Below are 17,591 nucleotides of genomic sequence, written 5' to 3' on the forward strand. Positions count from 1 at the left end.
GAGAGGCCCCGCCCCCCGGGAGGCCCTGTCAGCCCCAGCCCGCGAGCAGTTCCGGTGCCAAACCCTCCCTGCCCCTCGCCCCCGGAAGTGCTTTTCCAGGATTCGGGCCGGAGAGGCCTTGCGGGCACAGCCGCGGAGGCTCGGTAGGCTCCTAGGGCTCCTGCCGGGTCGGAGCCCGGGGCCTGCGAGCGCCCGCCACCCGCGCCCCGCCCCCGCCGCGCCGGGCCGACGGTGAGTGCCGGGGAGCCGTCTGCGCCGGCCGGGGCCCCTGCCCGCCCCGGCTCCGCGCTGCGGGCTCGGCCGTCTGGTTCGGGGGGAAGGGGCGCGGGCCGCCGCGGTCTTCGCGACCCGGGGCGGGAGGCGCGGGCGGCGGCCGCGGGTGGGCGGGACGCGGCAGCGGGTCCCAAGCCTTGTAGCTGTGGGGACGCGGTGGGGTGGCGGGGCCTCGGTGCCTCCGACCTGTCTCCGCTGCCGCCCGGGCCTCGCGCCGCCTCCGGGTCTGGCTCGGGGGTGCGCCCCGGGCCGGGAGCTGGACGCCGGCCGCAGCCGGGCCCCGGCTCGGTCCGCGTCCCGCGCTACCTGGGGCTCGGCGCTGAGCCGGCCCCGGGGTGGCCCGCAGGCCGGGGCGGGGCGGGGCGGGGGAGGAGGCCCGATCCTCGGCAGGCTCGGCGTCCAGACCCGCCTGGGGGTTGCCCGGGACCGGTTTGGACTGCGCTCGGGCCGGTCCTGCAGACGCGGGCCCCGGGCACCGTCCTGCCTCCTGCGTCTCACACCCTGTGAGCTCGCTCAAGCTGCTGTTGAAGTCGCTTCTCAAAAACAGCTTGCTTGAGAAAATCGGTAGTTCAGGTGGGTTCCCGTATTTTCTTGCAGACTTAAGAAAATGATGCTGTTCTCTAATCTGCTCATCTCCCAATTCCTGTGGCTCTCCGAGGTCACACTTGTGCGATGAGTTCAGTCTGCGTTTGTTGCACGAATGGATTGCAGAAGGTTGGGGAATTGTTATACCCCCTCTGCCCCCAAGTTTGTATACGTTCATAGTTGGAGCTGTCATTTTCCTTAACTTTTAAAGAAAAATTGTTCTCGGTAACTGTTAAGAGGTTCCGCGTACTGTTGCAGCTGTTGCTGCGTGCCGAGATTCACACAGGTGGGCAGAGGTGTTCTGTTTTGTTTTATTTATTTATTTTTTTAACTTGTGAGGTGTTTATCTTGGGCAAGTTGAAAATAGAGGAAAAAGTGATGCATAGGTAGTTATTTTTAGTGAACAGATTTTATGTAATAAATTACTGCTGACAGGTTTGTAGGAAACAAGGGTTTTCAACATTTGATGGTGATTTTTGAGTTATGGTCCTAAGGGGATACAGTCACTGCAGGGGATGACTCTGGGCAGATGGCCATTGCTTTCCCATGTAGAGTACACACAAATTGCCTTGGTGAGACCAGTGACACTAGACTGCACTTATGATCTTGTGCTAATATTAGGACTCATATTGTAGTTTTTTGGGTACTTATCTCATTCTCTCTCCTCCCACCATTGGAAGGGGAGGTAATACTGTGAATTAGGGAAAACAGACTGAAGTGACAAGTTCAGTGAGCTTGCCTATGCAAAAGAACATTTATTTCAGGGTTGTTGATCTTCAGCAGGCAAAGGATGGATGATTTTTAAAGTCCCTGGAAAAAATTGTGGAGGAAGTTTAGTTGCCCAACTTTTGGATTTAGCAAGAAACTGTAGATTCTTAGACATTTGAAGTGCTTAATTTTTTTAGAGCATACAGTTGGAATATTGGGATTGAGACAATCTGGAAAAGGAGTCCAGGTAGATACAGTTATAGATCCATACTGAACGTGTGGATATAACTGTTGTTTTGAAGGGAAATATTTCAAGAATTGAAGGAGCAGAAAAGGTAGTTGGGGAAAATCAGATACAGTTAGACATTGTAAATTTTATTGTGTTCAAGTCAGTTCAGCAGATATTGAACATTTGCTTTGTTAGGCATCAAGCTGTTAGGCAACCATGTGGGAACAAATAAAGATACAGCCATAGCAACTTAGATTTGTGTTTTGGCAGTAATTTTCTAAGGTATGTCAGGAATCATGAAGAGGTGAATTGTATTTAGGCATATTAAAAGTTTTTCCTAGTTGGAAGGCGTGTGCTTTATGAAAAGCTCTGTTAGGCATTATAGGATATGTAGATTAATTCTTTGGTCTAGGAATTTGAAATCTAGAAGAGGATGTAAGATATTTGCATGAAAATTTACAACATAAAGAAAAATATGTAAATACTTAGTACTTGAAGGTTTGACCTAAAGTTTGGAGTTGTAGGAAAGGAAAATGGGTTTATTTTTAGCTGGAGTAATCAGGGAAGGTGGTGGAGATAGAGCAATACTTAGGAAGGGAGCTCTGAAGCTGCTGCTGATTGCGCACTTAGCACCACGCTCTGTGCTAGTGCTTTACATATGTTTTCTAAGCTTCACAACAACATGTAAGCGTCTTAATAATGAGGACACTCATGCTCACATATGTTAAGTAGCTTGCCTGGACTGTGTAGCTAGCCAGTAACTGAACCTCAATTTGAATCCAGATCTGCCTGGTACCAATGCCTGTGCGTTTCCACTACATCATACTACTTCCCAATATACTGGTACCTGCATTCAATATTGCAGAGGGTAAGACTTTTCTAAGACAGACATTTAGGGGTTGGGAGGAGGGGGTGAAGAAGGCTTTCAAATAAAGGGAATGATGTGAACACCATTGTGGAGGTGGGAAAGTTCACGGTGTACTCAGAGAAAAGTTAGTGGGACCAGGTTACTTAGAATATAAGGTGCATTTTGAGGAATAGGAGATGAGGTTTGAAATGTAAGTTGGGGCCGGATCGTGGAGTGTGTTTAAAAGCTGTTGTTTAGGAGTTCAGCATTTGGGAAGTAGTGAGAAACTACCAAGGTCTAATTGTGTAGTGTGTAGAATGATTTGTTGTAGAAAGCTGACTTTCAGTATATTGTAAATACTGGCCAAGGCAAGGCATTGGGATGATTTAGTAGGTGGGTAGGAGGAGGGGTTATTGGGGAAGGTTTGAAGGAAGTGGAAGTTGAAGATGATAGTCACTGTAAATGCGGGTGATGGCAGTGGTGGTACTATTCCTAGAAGTATGGGCAAGGAGGTACATGAAGAGATCAGTTTTGAATATGTTGAGTTTTTATATACTTGCCAAACAGGGGAAATGCCCAGAGGCTTTTGGAAATGTGGGTTTGTAGTTCATGAGCGAGGTCAGTGCTAGGCATATATTAAACATAGGTGTAGGGAATAATACAGATAGATGACTAGTTGAATCTGTATATAAGGAGGAGATGAAAGAGCCAAGGGAGAGTTTAGAGGGGAAAGAAAAAAAAACCCTTTGTGTTAAGTGGCATCTGTTTAAAACAGAAGGAAAAGACACTAAATAGATAATTTTATGCCCTGGGTAAAAAATTTGATAGTGTGTATACTGCTCCCTCACATTGCAGATTCAGATGGAGTAGAAAGAATCTGATCATTGAAAATCCAATTGGGAAGTAAAGTTTTCTTGCCATTGCCAGCAAGAATACTATGCTATCATCACCCTATTTCAGGGAGGATAAACTGTTTCAGAATCATTTGGTCCAGAGTGTCAGTCTTTTGTTACTTAAGAGCTGTTTGGTCATTTCTTTTGGACATTTGTTGGCAAGTGGTATATGAGGATTTGGAAGCAAATCTCTGATACAGTGTTCTATTTATTTATATTATGGCTTTCAATTTTGGTTTCATTATCAAGACCCTCTGAATATTCAAAGATAACTTTTGTGCCTCCTGTTACTACTGGCTGCTAATAATGCCTTTCATAGAAAATGATATATAGTTATATATTTTTCTTCCACCTTTCTTATATAAGTATGTTGATTAACATGAGTAGTTTTGTCTCTAATGTTCTGATTATCCTAGAGGGATAGAATGATAAGATACTTTTATCCATCATATAATGATACATATATAAAAACCATATATTTTAATTGGAAACTGTTTAAGAAGTGTAGATTTATAGAATTTCATGTGGTTTTCTGTTTAGATATTTAAATAGTGGGAACCTGTGTATTAATGTGTAAATTATTGTAATAGTTTGCAGAATGAGGCTTAGAGTTGTAATTTTTTGAGGGCAAGTTTATTATTTTTAGACTCAGTTACCATGGAAGTGTTTATTTTCTTCTTGAGAATTCTCATGTCCCTTTTGTTTTTCAGGAATATGTTTTTCACTGTTTTGCAGGCACTTGGGAATGTCCTAAGGCCCCTGCATCAGGTTGTTGGAGGCAGGGGGTTTTGTGTGTGCTTTGTCTGGGCTGGTTGGCTTAGTTGCACTGAGCCTGGTATTAATGAGGCAAAGGTCAGGAGTTCCATTTAGCTTCAGTCTGAATGATGGCCAGGGAGTACACCTCTCACTCCCCCCAGCTGCCTTGGAAATTCCTCGGTTGTCATTGGTCACAAAGGTGACTGGATTAGGATGGATCTTTATACGAGTGGAAGAATATTAGAGGAAATTTGGCAAAATGGTTAGGAACTCTGACTCTGGAATTAGACACACCTGTGTCAAAATTCTTGGTCTGTGACCTTGGGAGAGTCCCTAAACCCCTCCAAGCCTCTGTTTCCTCTTTATTGAATAGGTTAATATTTGGTTTGGGCATGTCCTGCCCTGGCTTTCTTTTTCCAAGTGGGAGTTAGCTGTTTAGACCTGTGGTTCCCAAATGCTGGACTGTGGTGTGGTGTCAGTCCATGATGAAGTTTTCACTTGCCTGAAGTGAAGTGAGAATGAGTTAGCTTTTCATAAAGCTAAATCTATTGAATTTAAAGGATAATCCTTTTTTCTAAAATTGTCTTTTACCCACTTTTGGTGTATTTAGTTCTTTTATGAAATAATGGTGATGGTAATGGGTAGTTACTTTCTTTTTAAATGTCTTGGCAAAATAAAAGTTGACAACTCTATGCTGGTCCTCCCTTTTTTTTTTTTTTCAGGTTATGGTTCTATGAAATCTGAAAATCTTCGCTTAAACAAAACCGGGGGATTGTGGGAGAGTACTCATCCAGCACATTTACCCATATTCAAGTTAGGTTCGGGGTACCTCCTATCCTTCTGTTACCCTTTAGGGACTGTATTGTGATTCCCACCACCATTAAATTTAACTTTGTCGAGTTTTACGTTAATACTTACAGAACATTTCAAGGAGCAGTTCAGATTGTTTTCAGTTAAATGCAAATAAGTTGCTCCAAATTATTTGTTTAAGGCTGTGTTTCTCAACCAGAATCCCAGGAGGAAACTGGCAAACTGGCGGGGGCTGTCTAGGGGTGCTGCTCTAAGTCATTGCTCTGTTGATTAGCCAACAAGATAAATAACTCGCCTCTGGCATAGTGAAGTAGTAGAGATTGGCTTTCCGTTTCTGCAGAAAAGATTGTTGAAGCTAGAGCGAGAAAAGCTTTTCTAGTTAATATAGCAAGTAAACCTTGTACAAATATCAGTATTCATAATGCTTTCTGGAGAAAGAATGGTTCAGCACTTTGCATCATCTGTTATGTAAGCGGAGCCACGGAAGTCCTCCTGGGGACACAGACCAATTATTAGCACAAGCGCTTAGTGAAATTGCGTTCAGTCTCTAGATGAGAAGCGTGTGGACAACCTGGTTCACTTAGTGGTGGGGAGGAACTTAAGGTGAAAACCTAGCCCAAGTGACTGTTAAATTAAGGCTTAACCTTTATTTCCTTTGAGTGTTTGTGGTTAGGTAATTTAAAAAAATTGGGAGTGCTATAGAAATCTTTGATATGTGTTAGGATGCTGAAAGCAAAATGTTCAGGTTAAGTTGAAATAGCTTGGGCCCTCTGTCCTTTAATTTTAAAGAAAACTGGAGGTTTGCTGCTTTAGATATTAAGAATGTTATTGTTTTATAGAGTTTTCTTGTGTATCTTTGTTTCTGGTAAATAGAAAAATCATATAGAATTCATTTATTTTAACAATGCTTAAATTTTTACTTTGAAGTACCCTTAATGGCAGGAATTAATGGTATGCTCAGAAGTCTAGAGATGTGCCCAAAAGTATCCTGTTGTAAGTAAAAAATTTCATGATGCCTATACGGTTTCATTTTTAAACATTCATATGCATTTTGCTGTTATATATGTATGTAAACAGTGTTTCAAAGCACTCTCAACTGAGAAGGGGTGATAGGTGCATCCTGGGGACTTTTGTATCTCCATGACACGGCTTCTATTACAGTTTAGTAACACCATGCTTAACTATTTAATTTTGGCTCATTAAAAAAAAAATCCTGTATTCTGATGGTTTTTGGTGAGATGTAGGGGATGGTGAACAATTTCTGACACTTTCTGTATATTTTTAACAAACAGCAAAGTGTTTTAAATGCTACTACGGAGTTATAGTTTCATAGAAATAAAATACCTTTAAAAGGAGATTTAATTTTAAGATGTTCTTACTTTTATATTTAAGATTATTCAGTTATCATATTTCTAGTGTTACAAGAATATAGGAGCACTGTCTAGTAGAACTTTCTCAGCGATGGCCGTGTTCTCTCTGCCGTTCAGCGTGGTGGCCCTCAGTACGGCTACTGAGCATTAGCCGTGTCTAGTGTTCCAGAGGAGCTCCGTTTGTTTAGGTGTGGCTGGCGGCTGCTGTAATGCATCTCTGGGGTTCAGAGGACCAGCAGAAGAGAGGTCAGACATCTTCATGCCACCCCTCAAGCTCAGTTATATAGGCAGAGCTTAGGAACTCCAGAAGTATTTGTGGAATGAAATAATGAATCTTTTTATTCTTTAAGTTTTAAAGACCAACATTTATGAATTAGTCTGGATTTTTATGGAGTAATCGCTGGTCTTCTGATTCTTTTCTTCTGTGTTGATTTTTAAAATTTGTTTTTATTGCAAAAGAATAGCATAATGTACAATGTAAATAGTTGTAAAATGAACTACCATGTACCACTAAACCAGCTTAAAACATAGAGGCCCCTCTGTACTTCTCAGTGCTCGTGTTCTCTGACGTGCTTCCCATGTGACTGCCGTCTGAATTCTGTGTTAATCAGTTCCTTGCATTTCTTTTTAATTTTAATTAGTATATTTAAAAAATTCCATTTCCCTCTCTTGCAGATTGGCAGTTCAAAGCTATGTAGTTTTCCTTTATTTTAGTTCTGACTCACAACAGATTAGGTATCGTCGTTGTTTTAAACACTGTAGCTTTGATTCGCCTGTATATTTACAAGTGTCTTTACTCATCATTTCTGTGTGCTTCTCAGACCTGCTGTCTGGGATCTGAGATTGTTTTCTCTCTGCTTGAAATATGTCCTTTAGAATTTCCTCCAGTGAGAGTCTGTTGGAAAACTTTTTTTGTTGGAAAATATCTTTATCTTAGTCTCATTCCTGAAGATGGTCTTTCTGAGTGTGCAGTGTATGCCAGCAGTTAGTTTTTGTTATTATTCATTAAACATCTTATAATATTCTTTTATGGCTTTTATTGCTGTTGAAAAATCTGTAATCTGTGTAACTGTCATTCCTTTGTAGGTATCTGTTTCATGACAGCTAATTTTAGAATCTTTTCTGTGTCCTTGGTGTTCTGCACTTTCATTTTGATATATCTGGAAGTTGATTTCTTTTTATTTGTCATGCCTGGAATTCACTAGGCTTTGGAATCTGAAGATTGGTGTCTTTCACCAACTTTGGAGAACTTTTGGCCATTTTCTCCTCAAATTTTATCCTCCTTATTTCCTATCTGGAACTTGTATTTGAAGTTTGTTATTTGTTAGATCTTCTTACTCTACCCTCCCCACCTCTTCACCTGTCTTTCATGTTTTCATTTCTTCATCTTTCTGTGTTGGGTTCTGGATAATGAATGTCTTTCCTTCCGGTTAGCTAATTCTCGCTTCAGCTCTGCTCAATCAGTTTATTGAATTTTTTATATTTTTTCACTTTATTTTAACTATTATATGCATTTTTTTTATTGTGGTAAAATATGCATAAATAGAATTTACCATTTTAAAGTGTACAATTCAGTGACATTAAGTACATTCACATTGTTGTGCAGCCATGACCACTATCTTGTCTGCAGAACTTTTTTCATCATCACAGACTGAAATCTGTACCCATTAAATGATAGTTCCCCATCCCTCCCTCTTAGCCCCGACAACAGTTATTTTACTTTCTGTCTCTATGAATTTGACTATTCTAGGTACCTCATATAAGTGGATTATACAGTATTTGTCTTTTTCTGTCTGGCTTGTGTCTCTTAGCATAATGTCTTCAAGATTCATCCATGTTGTAATAGGTTCATTGAGTTTTTAAAAATTTCATTTACTGTATTTTTTTGTTCCTAGAAGTTTCATTTAGTTCTTTTTTAAGACTGCTTTATCCCTTTTTCGGTAGTGTTATTCTTTTTCTTGGTCATGTTCTCAAGATATCTTTTACTTATTAAAAACCTATTAAATGTGTTTGTTTTTATATTTTATGTCTGATAATTCCAATATCTGAGGTTTGTAGATATGATTCTGCTGTATGTTTTGCTGGCTCTTGCTCATGGTGCCATGTTTTCTTACCTGTTTTGTAATTTGAGTGTGAAGTTCCGTAGAACTTTCTCTGTATTAATTTTGCAGAGTGATTTTTAATAGTACTTAAAAATTGTATAACATAGAGCTTATAAGTAAATCCCTGGAGGTTAAGTATCCTGTTTTCTTAAAATTTTTATTTTGAAATAATTTCAAATTTATAGAAAAGTTGCATCAGTAGACTGCTTTATACCCTTTACCTGTAATCACCCATTTTTAACATTTTGCCATATTTGTGTTGTGGCATACACACACATTGTTACTTATTTTCGTGAACCATTGAAGAGTAGCTTGCATACTTTTTTACCTCTTAATACCTCAAGGTGTATTTCCTAAGAATAAGGATATTTGCTTATGTAATCATAGTACCGTTATCAAATTCCAGAAATTTAACATTGATGAATGTTGTAATCCACACTTTATATGCTAATTCTGTCGGTGTGACTGTGTATTGTATTTAGTTGTCTTTTCTCTCTAGTCTCCTTAATTTGGAAGAGTTCCTTAACCTTTATTTGTCTTTCATGCAATTGAAAAATACAGGTCAGTTGTTTTATAGAAAGTTTTTCAGTTTGGGTTTGTCTGATTTGATCTGATTTGCCTCGCGATTTGATTCAGGCTGTTTGTTTATTTTCACTCAGACTACTACAAAAGTGATGTGTCCCTCTCACGATATCACATCTGGATTTACGTAGTGTCCGTTTGCCCCTCATTGGGAGTTTTAATTTTGGTCAAGGTGTTGTCTGCTTTCCTCGCTGTGTAGTTACTGTTTCTCCCAGGAAACTAATAAGCGTTCTACAGGGAGGTGTCCACGTGTTTTGTTTTTTCTTAGTGAAAAGCTAAGTACAATCATAATATACCTTACATTTGTATACTGCTTTCTAGTTTGTCAAGCATTTTTATATTTTATGATTTTGTTTGAATCTTTATGACAATAGTACCTGTTTTATAGTTCTGGAAATTAAGACTCAGAGACATAGCTAATAAGAGGTAGTACTGGAATTCAAACCCTGATTTTCTTAAGATTCTTTTTACTAGCTGTAACTGCCTTTGAAGTCACTAGATAGACTGTAAACTTAGGGCATGGCCCTTAACAGTATATTACGTATTTACTCTGTCACCATCATACTCAGTGTTCGCTGTTACAGGAAATGTTGCAGAAAATGCCTTTGAGCATATGGATTCCTTTATGTCGTCTTGTTCATTGTTATGTTGTAAGTACTTTGGATTGTTGAAGGAATAAATAACATGTAGACATGAGTCGCTATCTGACTTAACTGCCTTATAAGGTAGTAGTTCTATTGTAGTTGTATTATTTGTATATTTTATATTTATATCTGAATATAGATATATGTAGTGTATAAGTATATATAATAGATACATGCATATCATTGCTGAGAGCTTAAAGCTTGTGCAGAAGGAGTTTTTGATGCTTTACATAATTCTAGCTGAGATTTTTCAGGTCAGAAAGTTAAGGGATTTGCACATAGCAAAGAAAATTTGGCTTTCTTGAAAGCATTAGGTTATAAAGATTAGTGAGGCAGATTTTATGGTACTAGTTCAGTTCTTTTCCTAGTTATTAAACAAGTCCTTAAGATTTGGGTGATGAGAGGAAGGGATTTAAGGTTTTCCCAAGGTCAAGTTTTGCACTGATTATAGGATGTAGTGTTGGTTAATGTAATCTTTTGACCTGGTGAATTAGTAGAAGCTAGGCCCTGTCCACATGCATCCCTCTGTTCTCGTGTGTCCTGCCTTCTACCTCCCATTCTCAGTTAAAGCTGAAGCGACTTGGGCATTGAATCTTGGCTAGAACTTGAATTCACCCATGGACTAATTGATTCAGTAAATAGTTGTTGGGAACCTGCTAGGTAAGCATTGAGGTTAAAATGGTGAATTAGGATAGATGTGGTTGCTGTCATGTAGCACAATCCAGAGGTGATGAATTTTATATCCTTTGTGTGTATTAGTCATTTATATATTTAAATTGAATATGTGTAAGAAAGTCTTATTTATGTTTGTTGAAACTTTTCTGGCAAGAGAGAAAATTCTGAGGGCTATTGCTTAATGGATTGTGTAAGTTTAGGGTTTGAGATTCAAAACTATTCAGTTAAACATATTCTGGAAATTGACTGATACTTTCATTTAAGTTGAAGGCTTTTATTAAAGCCTGACCTGAGTAAATTACGTTCAATCTAAAGACTACCATTTGCCTGCTCTGGGCTTTTGTGAAGTTAGTAGATAGTAGCGCCTTGGAAGTTATATATTACGTGGCTTATTTTACATTCCCTTATCTCCCACCCCCTCAAAAAAAAAGCTTAATATTATACATACAAGCGCGTGTATTTTTTTTTTTTGAGGTAGAGACTCATAGAAAGTTGCAAAAATAGCAGTGTCCTATACTCAACTCAGTTTTCCCCCGTGGTGACATCTTACATGACTGTCATACAATATGAAAACCAGGAGATTGATATTGGTACATTACTGTTAAGTAGACTACAGAATGTATACAGATTTCACCATTTGTTAAAATTGCATTTGTGTGTGTCTATCGTTCTGAGCAATTTTAATCCCCTGTGTAGTTTTGTGTGTCCACTGCCACAGTCAAGATAGAGAACTGTTGCATTGCCACAGAACTCTCTAGTGCTACCTCTGTGTATTTACCACCCCCCCACTAGATTTGTCATTTTGAGAGTGTTATGTGTGAAACCGTACAGTATGTAGCCTTTTTTAAAGGTTTTAAAAATGTAGTGTGTTTAAATTCTAAAAGTAAAATAACATTTCAGAAAGGTTAGACAATAGAAAAAACATTTTGAACCCACCACTCTAATACAGTCATCATTTTGGAGTTTTTTTGCAGCCTTTCTTAGGTGATGTTTTATATCATATTTATAGTATATGCTTAATTTTGTTGACTGCTTTTTTTTGTACTTTACATTACATTAAGTATTTTCTGTGTCACCATCATACTTAATTTTTGCTATTGTAGGAAATGTTGCATAAAACACTTTGAACATATAGATTTCTTCATATTTTTGGTTATTTCCTTAGGGCAGACTCCCAGATGTGTGATATTGAACCAGAGGATATGAGAGTTTATTAGTCTTGAAACATTGGGTCAAATTACTTCTCAAAAGGATGGTGTTACTAGTACTGTTTCAGTGTCCTTGTTAGGTTGGCCATTAGTGTTGCTTTCCCCCTAACTTAATAGATGAAAAGGTACTTCATTATTCTAATTTTAGAGTGCATTTCTGTAGGTAGCAGTTTTTCCATGAAGAGTAAAATTGATTGTAATGTCAAAATGACATGAAATTTTTAAAATGTGATTTTGCTTTTAAGTAATTTGGAAAAGCATTGTAATATCTGTGCCACGGTTCAGAGTTCTGAGCAAGAGGATGAATCACCAGATCCTTCTCTTTACCTGTCACCTCTTTAGTTTGCAGGCTTGTTACCTGCAAGGTGATTGCCAGTTTCTGCCTTGCGCCTCTCTGGTCTCTGCCATTATCTCCTACTCACGCCCCTCAGTCTTTTCCTGGCTGTTCCCTCTTCACAGCGCTGCTGCCCCCTCCACTAGTACCACACCGGCGCCTCGCTGCCTTTCTCTCTTCCTGTCAGCTGTCAGTGCTGGGTGTGCTGACATTTTAATGTGCTCCCTTAAGTTATCCTGCCGTTCAGTCTAACCCTGGGAGACTCCAGTCTCCTGGGGCTCTCAGACGTGTTGGACATCTTCACTTTTTTGATGGCCACCAGAGAAGTTATATGGCTAGTAATGTACATGAATATAAAAAATGACAGAATAACAAGGAAATTGTGTACCTTTTACTTTTCTGTATGTTTTGGAAGATAGCAGTACTATATCCTTAAAGCAGTAGACCGTCAGGGCAGTAACAAAACCTTTGCAGTAAAACAGGAGTTTTTTTTTTTTTTTAAAGATTTTATTTTTCCTTTTTCTCCCCAAAGCCCCCTGGTACATAGTTGTATATTCTTAGTTGTGGGTCCTTCTAGTTGTGGCATGTGGGATGCCACCTCAGTGTGGTTTGATGAGCAGTGCCATGTTGGCGCCCAGGATCCAAACTGACGAAACACTGGGCTGCCTGCAGCGGAGTGCACAAACTTAACCACTCAGCCACGGGTCTGGCCCCTAAAACAGGAGTTTTTAACTGAATATTACTAAGTGCCAGGCACTGTGCTTAGGTAGTCTACTTTATTTGGTCTTCACAGTATTCCTATAAATTTTTGATGTAGCTGCATATGAAGATCTCATATGTGATGTTTAGTAGGTAATTGAAAAGTGGTTAGCAGAGAATCATTAAAAATGATACATTTTTAATTTTAGCTCAAATATACATTTCTTCACCATTTTTTCTCCTGTAGGGTCAAGGCTTTTCTCTGTGGCTGGGTCCTTTGATTAGAGTTCTGGATTGTCTTCTCAGCATAACCCACACCATGAGGCGCCATCTGTTACACGTCCTCGTAGTACCCCTCTTACAGAGGAGCGGGTTTAAAGGCACTTTCAACGTATTATAAAGTCCTTCTGCAGTTTTATGCTTTTTTCCCCATTCTTTTAAAGCTGTTTTACATACACCTAATTCCATAATAACTTCTTAAAAAATAATTAGCTTTTGAATCTTTTTGAACTTCTCAACATAGTTTTCAGAGAAACAACCCCTTTTATTCTCATAATTCATCAGTTTACATAGTCTTAAATTACCTAATTACAGTAATGAGTAAAGTTGGCATGAACTGGTTTGGGAACAACAGCTGGCTCTTGTTAAGTGTCCACCTCATTTGGTGAGAGCAGAGGATGGGAACGATATAAGAAAGTGGTCTCCTTGGCAGACTCTACCAGGTGCAAGTGGTCAACCTGTGGCAGGCATCAGGGAGTGATTTTTTTCTCTCTTTTTTTAAAGATTGGCACCTGAACTAACATCTGTCGACAATCTTCTTTTTTTTTTTCCCTCCTTCTTCTCCCGGAAGCCCCCCAGTACATAGCTGTATATTCTGGTTGTGAGTGCCTCTGGCTCTGCTATGTGGGACACCGCCTCAGCATGGCCTGATGAGTGGTACCATGTCTGCGCCCAGCATCTGAACGGGCGAATCCCTGGGCCTCTGAAGTGGAGCGCGTGAACTTAAACACTTGGCCATGGGGCCAGCCCCACAGGGAGTGATTGAAGGAGGGATTGAGAGCTTTATTTCTGTAAATCGATAAAGCAGTGGTCTGTTAAAAGAGTTCCTGCTGAATTATTGTTCTTATTTCCATTTTGTAGATGAGGAAACTGAGGCTTTAGAGAGTTAAGTAGTCTTCCCAAGGTCAGGCAGGTGGTAAGTGGTGGAGCCTCAGGCTTTGTCCCTAGAGCTATGAAGGTGTGAATAGAGCTTGTCCTCTTACATCCTGTGCAGGTGCTAGCTGCCTGTCAGGCCATCTGATTGACCCAGTCATGGAGGGCTCTTGAGTGGTCTTCAGGTCGTGTTTGGGTGTGGTGGTCTTAAATTATCCTGCATTGTGGGTCCTAGTTTTCTTTTGCTCCTTAGTGTTTCTTTTGTACTAACTCTTTGAAAAGTGAGGGGACCTTGCAAGGTGAAGGTTAGGCTTATGGTTATTTGTTTTATTTTATATTGGGTATGTGTTTGTGAGAACTATGGCTAAGGGGTTGCAGTGTTGTAACTGCTGAGGCAATTGGGAAATAAACTGTAGAGGGGTGTGCTGGAGTGGAGAACAGACACAGACTTGCTCTCCCTCCTGTCCACTTCTCCTCACAGTTTGGGTTCTGATCAGTCATCTTTATGCATGTCATTACTTGTTATTTCATGAAGCATCAGCCGAGCCATTAGGATTTAAAGAAAAGGATATTTCTTTTGGGTAACTCATAGGTGTCTTTCTGTCCTCACCCAGTGCACACAAACCTTTTCCTGATAAACATTTTGTCAGTATTTTGAGTCTGGTTTGTATTTTTAGTTTGCATTTTGTTTTTCTAGAACATTAAGAAAAAACTAAATTACTCTATTCCTACTAATTTTCGGATGCTAGAATCCAAAATTTTTCCACAAAATATGTTTATTACATAATTCGTTGGGTTTTCTGTTTTTATTACTGAAGACTGTAACTACAACCAGAGCTTCTGATCACTATGAAATAATTGATATTACTATATTGAGTTTTAATTTCAGCCCCCCCAAAAGAAATTTGGTTGTTTTAGTTAGCGTAAAAAGCTCTATTTCAGACGCTATATGAGGCTGTTAGGCTATCTTTAAATCTTGAAAATAGCTTAAGGAACTCTCAGTTCTCCCTTAGGTGGTCCTCGACTCAGGTTTGGAAACCGTTGATATGAATTTAAATGTTCATTGGTGTAGTTGTTAATCCTTGACTTTGATGTGATTATAATTAATATTATTAGCAGTACTCTTTTTTTAAATAACAAAGAGTACGAATTTGATTAATTTCATTATTAGAGTAGAAAGCACTTAGGAAGAAGAAATATGTGTGCAGAACACTGTTCATCTAACAAACTTCCTTTCCTGGTGTTCGGCCAGGTTGAACCTGCTGAGGTTACAGCCCGGTATTGGTCATGGAGAGGAAGACAGTTGCCTACAGGCTAAAATAACTGAATATCAAATTTTTATTTTCCTCTAGCAGTACTCTTTAATTGAGTGTATCAAGTACCTCAGAAACTCTTGAGCCATAATAATGTACTAATAAATAGAGAATAATATAGAATAAAAGGGAAAATTATCAGTTGATAACATTCTTGTCCTTTTTCTTTGTAAATGTCAAGATATGGAAACTCCGCATTTTAATTCTGAGGCACTTTTTAGCTCCTGCTTTCCCAAGTATACCTTTATTTCATGAGGGGTTTTTTTTTTGGCATTAGTCTGTTTGAATCTCGCAAAGGAATGTACTGATTTTTTGATATGCCAGCTAGCCTCTTTCATTTATTGAGATACATTCTAAACCTCATAAGACAATTGGTTGTGAAAACAAACCTTTGGGCTATGTAGTTTGAGTTTTTTTTTTAACCAGTTCATTAAGTCTGTAAAATTTAAAATTGTACATAGTGATATAGCTGTGTGTTTAGATGGCCAAGGCATGATGTTAACAAGAGATGCAATAAGAGGATTTTTTTTTTAAGATTTTATTTTTCCTTTTTCTCCTCAAAGCTCCCCAGTACATAGTTGTATATATTTTAGTTGTGGGTCCTTCTAGTTGTGGCATGTGGGATGCCGCCTCAGCTTGGCCTGATGAGCAGTGCCACGTCTGCACCTGGGATTCAAACCGGCGAACCCCTGGGCCGCCGAAGCAGAGCACGCGAACTCAACCACTTGGCCATGGGGCCGGCCCCCAAAAGGATATTTTTTTTACAAAAAACAAATATGATCCTCTTCCTAAATGTTTCCGTGTTATGTACTTACCCCTTCTTTCAAGACTTTCTTTTTTGATTTTATAATCGAACAGTCAGATTGTAGTAAACTTTTGAATCAGAGGAAGAAGAGACCAGATTAGTATCAGCTGCTGTGGTATTAATTGTCCTCCTGATCTAGTGGCAAAACCAAAAATCATATTAAATAGCAACATTTAAAAATTAGTTTGAAATAGAGGTTGAATTGTTGCTTTCAATTTCTTGAGTTTTAATTTCTAAGGGACGATTATGTTCAATCTTACTTGGAATTTAAGAGGTAAAGAGGAAAATTCTGTTAGGACTATGGTATCTCGAAAGTGTTTTCTTTTGGCATTTGGAGTTTCTTGCCCACGACTTTGTCCTCCTCCTTCCCCTTGTTTGTAACGACCTTCTGGATGCACATGATTTGGCCACCTCTTAGGTTCTTTACAGAAAATTTCTGGTGCGTGTGGCCATTTGAGCTCTAGACCCTAACCAGAGACTCCAGCCGGATAGTTTCTTTCTTTTGGTGGAATATGGTTTTTAGAGTGCTGACAAAGTTATATTGCAGCCAGTTTTATTTCTCTAATAAAGTTTGCTTTGGGAAAAATAAATTCGTCACCTGTTATACTTCATTTTGATTGATGCAGAGTTGCCATAGTTCTCACGAAAGAGGAAGTGAGCCCTCGACCCTGGTGTGTTGGTTATTGGTGACCTGTGGTAGCGTAGGTTCTCAGTCCTAATTAGCCTTGCCGACAAACGAGGAAGTAGAACTATTTATGCTTAGAGGATCAGAGGGAATGGTCTAAAATCTTTAACAAATTTTTAACTTACTCATTTTTAACAGAAGGGTAATATGTGTACATGATCCAAAACTTAAAGGTACAAAAGGGTTTGTTGTGAAAAACAAGTCTCTTTTCCCATTCTCAGTCTACTGTGGTCCCTCTCCTAAGGCAATTGCTATTTGTAGCAATGTTTTTGTAGTTTTCTTCCTACCTTTACAACCATATGTATTCTTTTTATTGGCTATATAGTATCCATTGTGTTGAATGTACTATAAATTCTCTTTGGGGTGGACATTAAGCTTGTTTCCTATCTTTTGCTTTTATAAATAATGTGGCAGTGAGTATTGTGTACGTTATTTGACACCTGTGCAAATGTTTCCGTACTTTAAATTTTAGAAGTGGAATTTCTTTGCCAATAGGTAATGTGTTAGAAATTTTGATAGGTATTGCCAAATTGATCTCCTAGGTATATCCATTTCTGAAGTTAAGTATTAGTTTTATAGGGTACTTTTTGCAAAAGTATGATCACTTGTTGGTTATATGCTGTGTATAACTAGACTTTTTTCTTTTCTTTTTTTTTTTTGAGGAAGATTAGCCCTGAGCTAACATCTGCTGCCAATCCTCATCTTTTTGCTGAGGAAGACTGGCCCTGAGCTAACATCTGTGCCCATCTTCCTCTACTTTTTATATATGGGACACCTACCACAGCATGACTTGCCAAGTGGTGCCATGTGTGTACGCAAGATCCGAACCGGCGAACCCCGGGTCGCCTAAGTGGAATGTGTGAACTCAACCACTGCGCCACTGGGCCAGCCTCCTCTTATTTCTTTATTTTTATTAATTAT

The 17,591-nt window shown here is 39.3% G+C and overlaps 1 protein-coding gene across 8 annotated transcripts in view; it reads left to right on the forward strand.

Annotated features, from left to right (window-relative positions):
- Nucleotides 1-17: 17 nt before the first annotated feature.
- FRS2 (fibroblast growth factor receptor substrate 2) overlaps nucleotides 18-17,591 on the forward strand; it is a 120,463-nt gene continuing 102,889 nt past the window's right edge. For 3 of the 8 annotated variants that reach the window (XM_070271912.1, XM_070271909.1, XM_023643992.2), the window contains exon 1: nucleotides 18-231. The gene's annotated coding sequence lies outside the window, so the exon portion shown is untranslated. The remainder of the gene's footprint in view (nucleotides 232-17,591) is intronic. The other 5 variants (XM_014740923.3, XM_023643990.2, XM_070271908.1 and 2 more) reach the window with 4 other exon arrangements.

This window comes from Equus caballus, chromosome 6 (genome assembly GCF_041296265.1).
Source record: "Equus caballus isolate H_3958 breed thoroughbred chromosome 6, TB-T2T, whole genome shotgun sequence".
Lineage (NCBI taxonomy): Eukaryota > Metazoa > Chordata > Mammalia > Perissodactyla > Equidae > Equus > Equus caballus.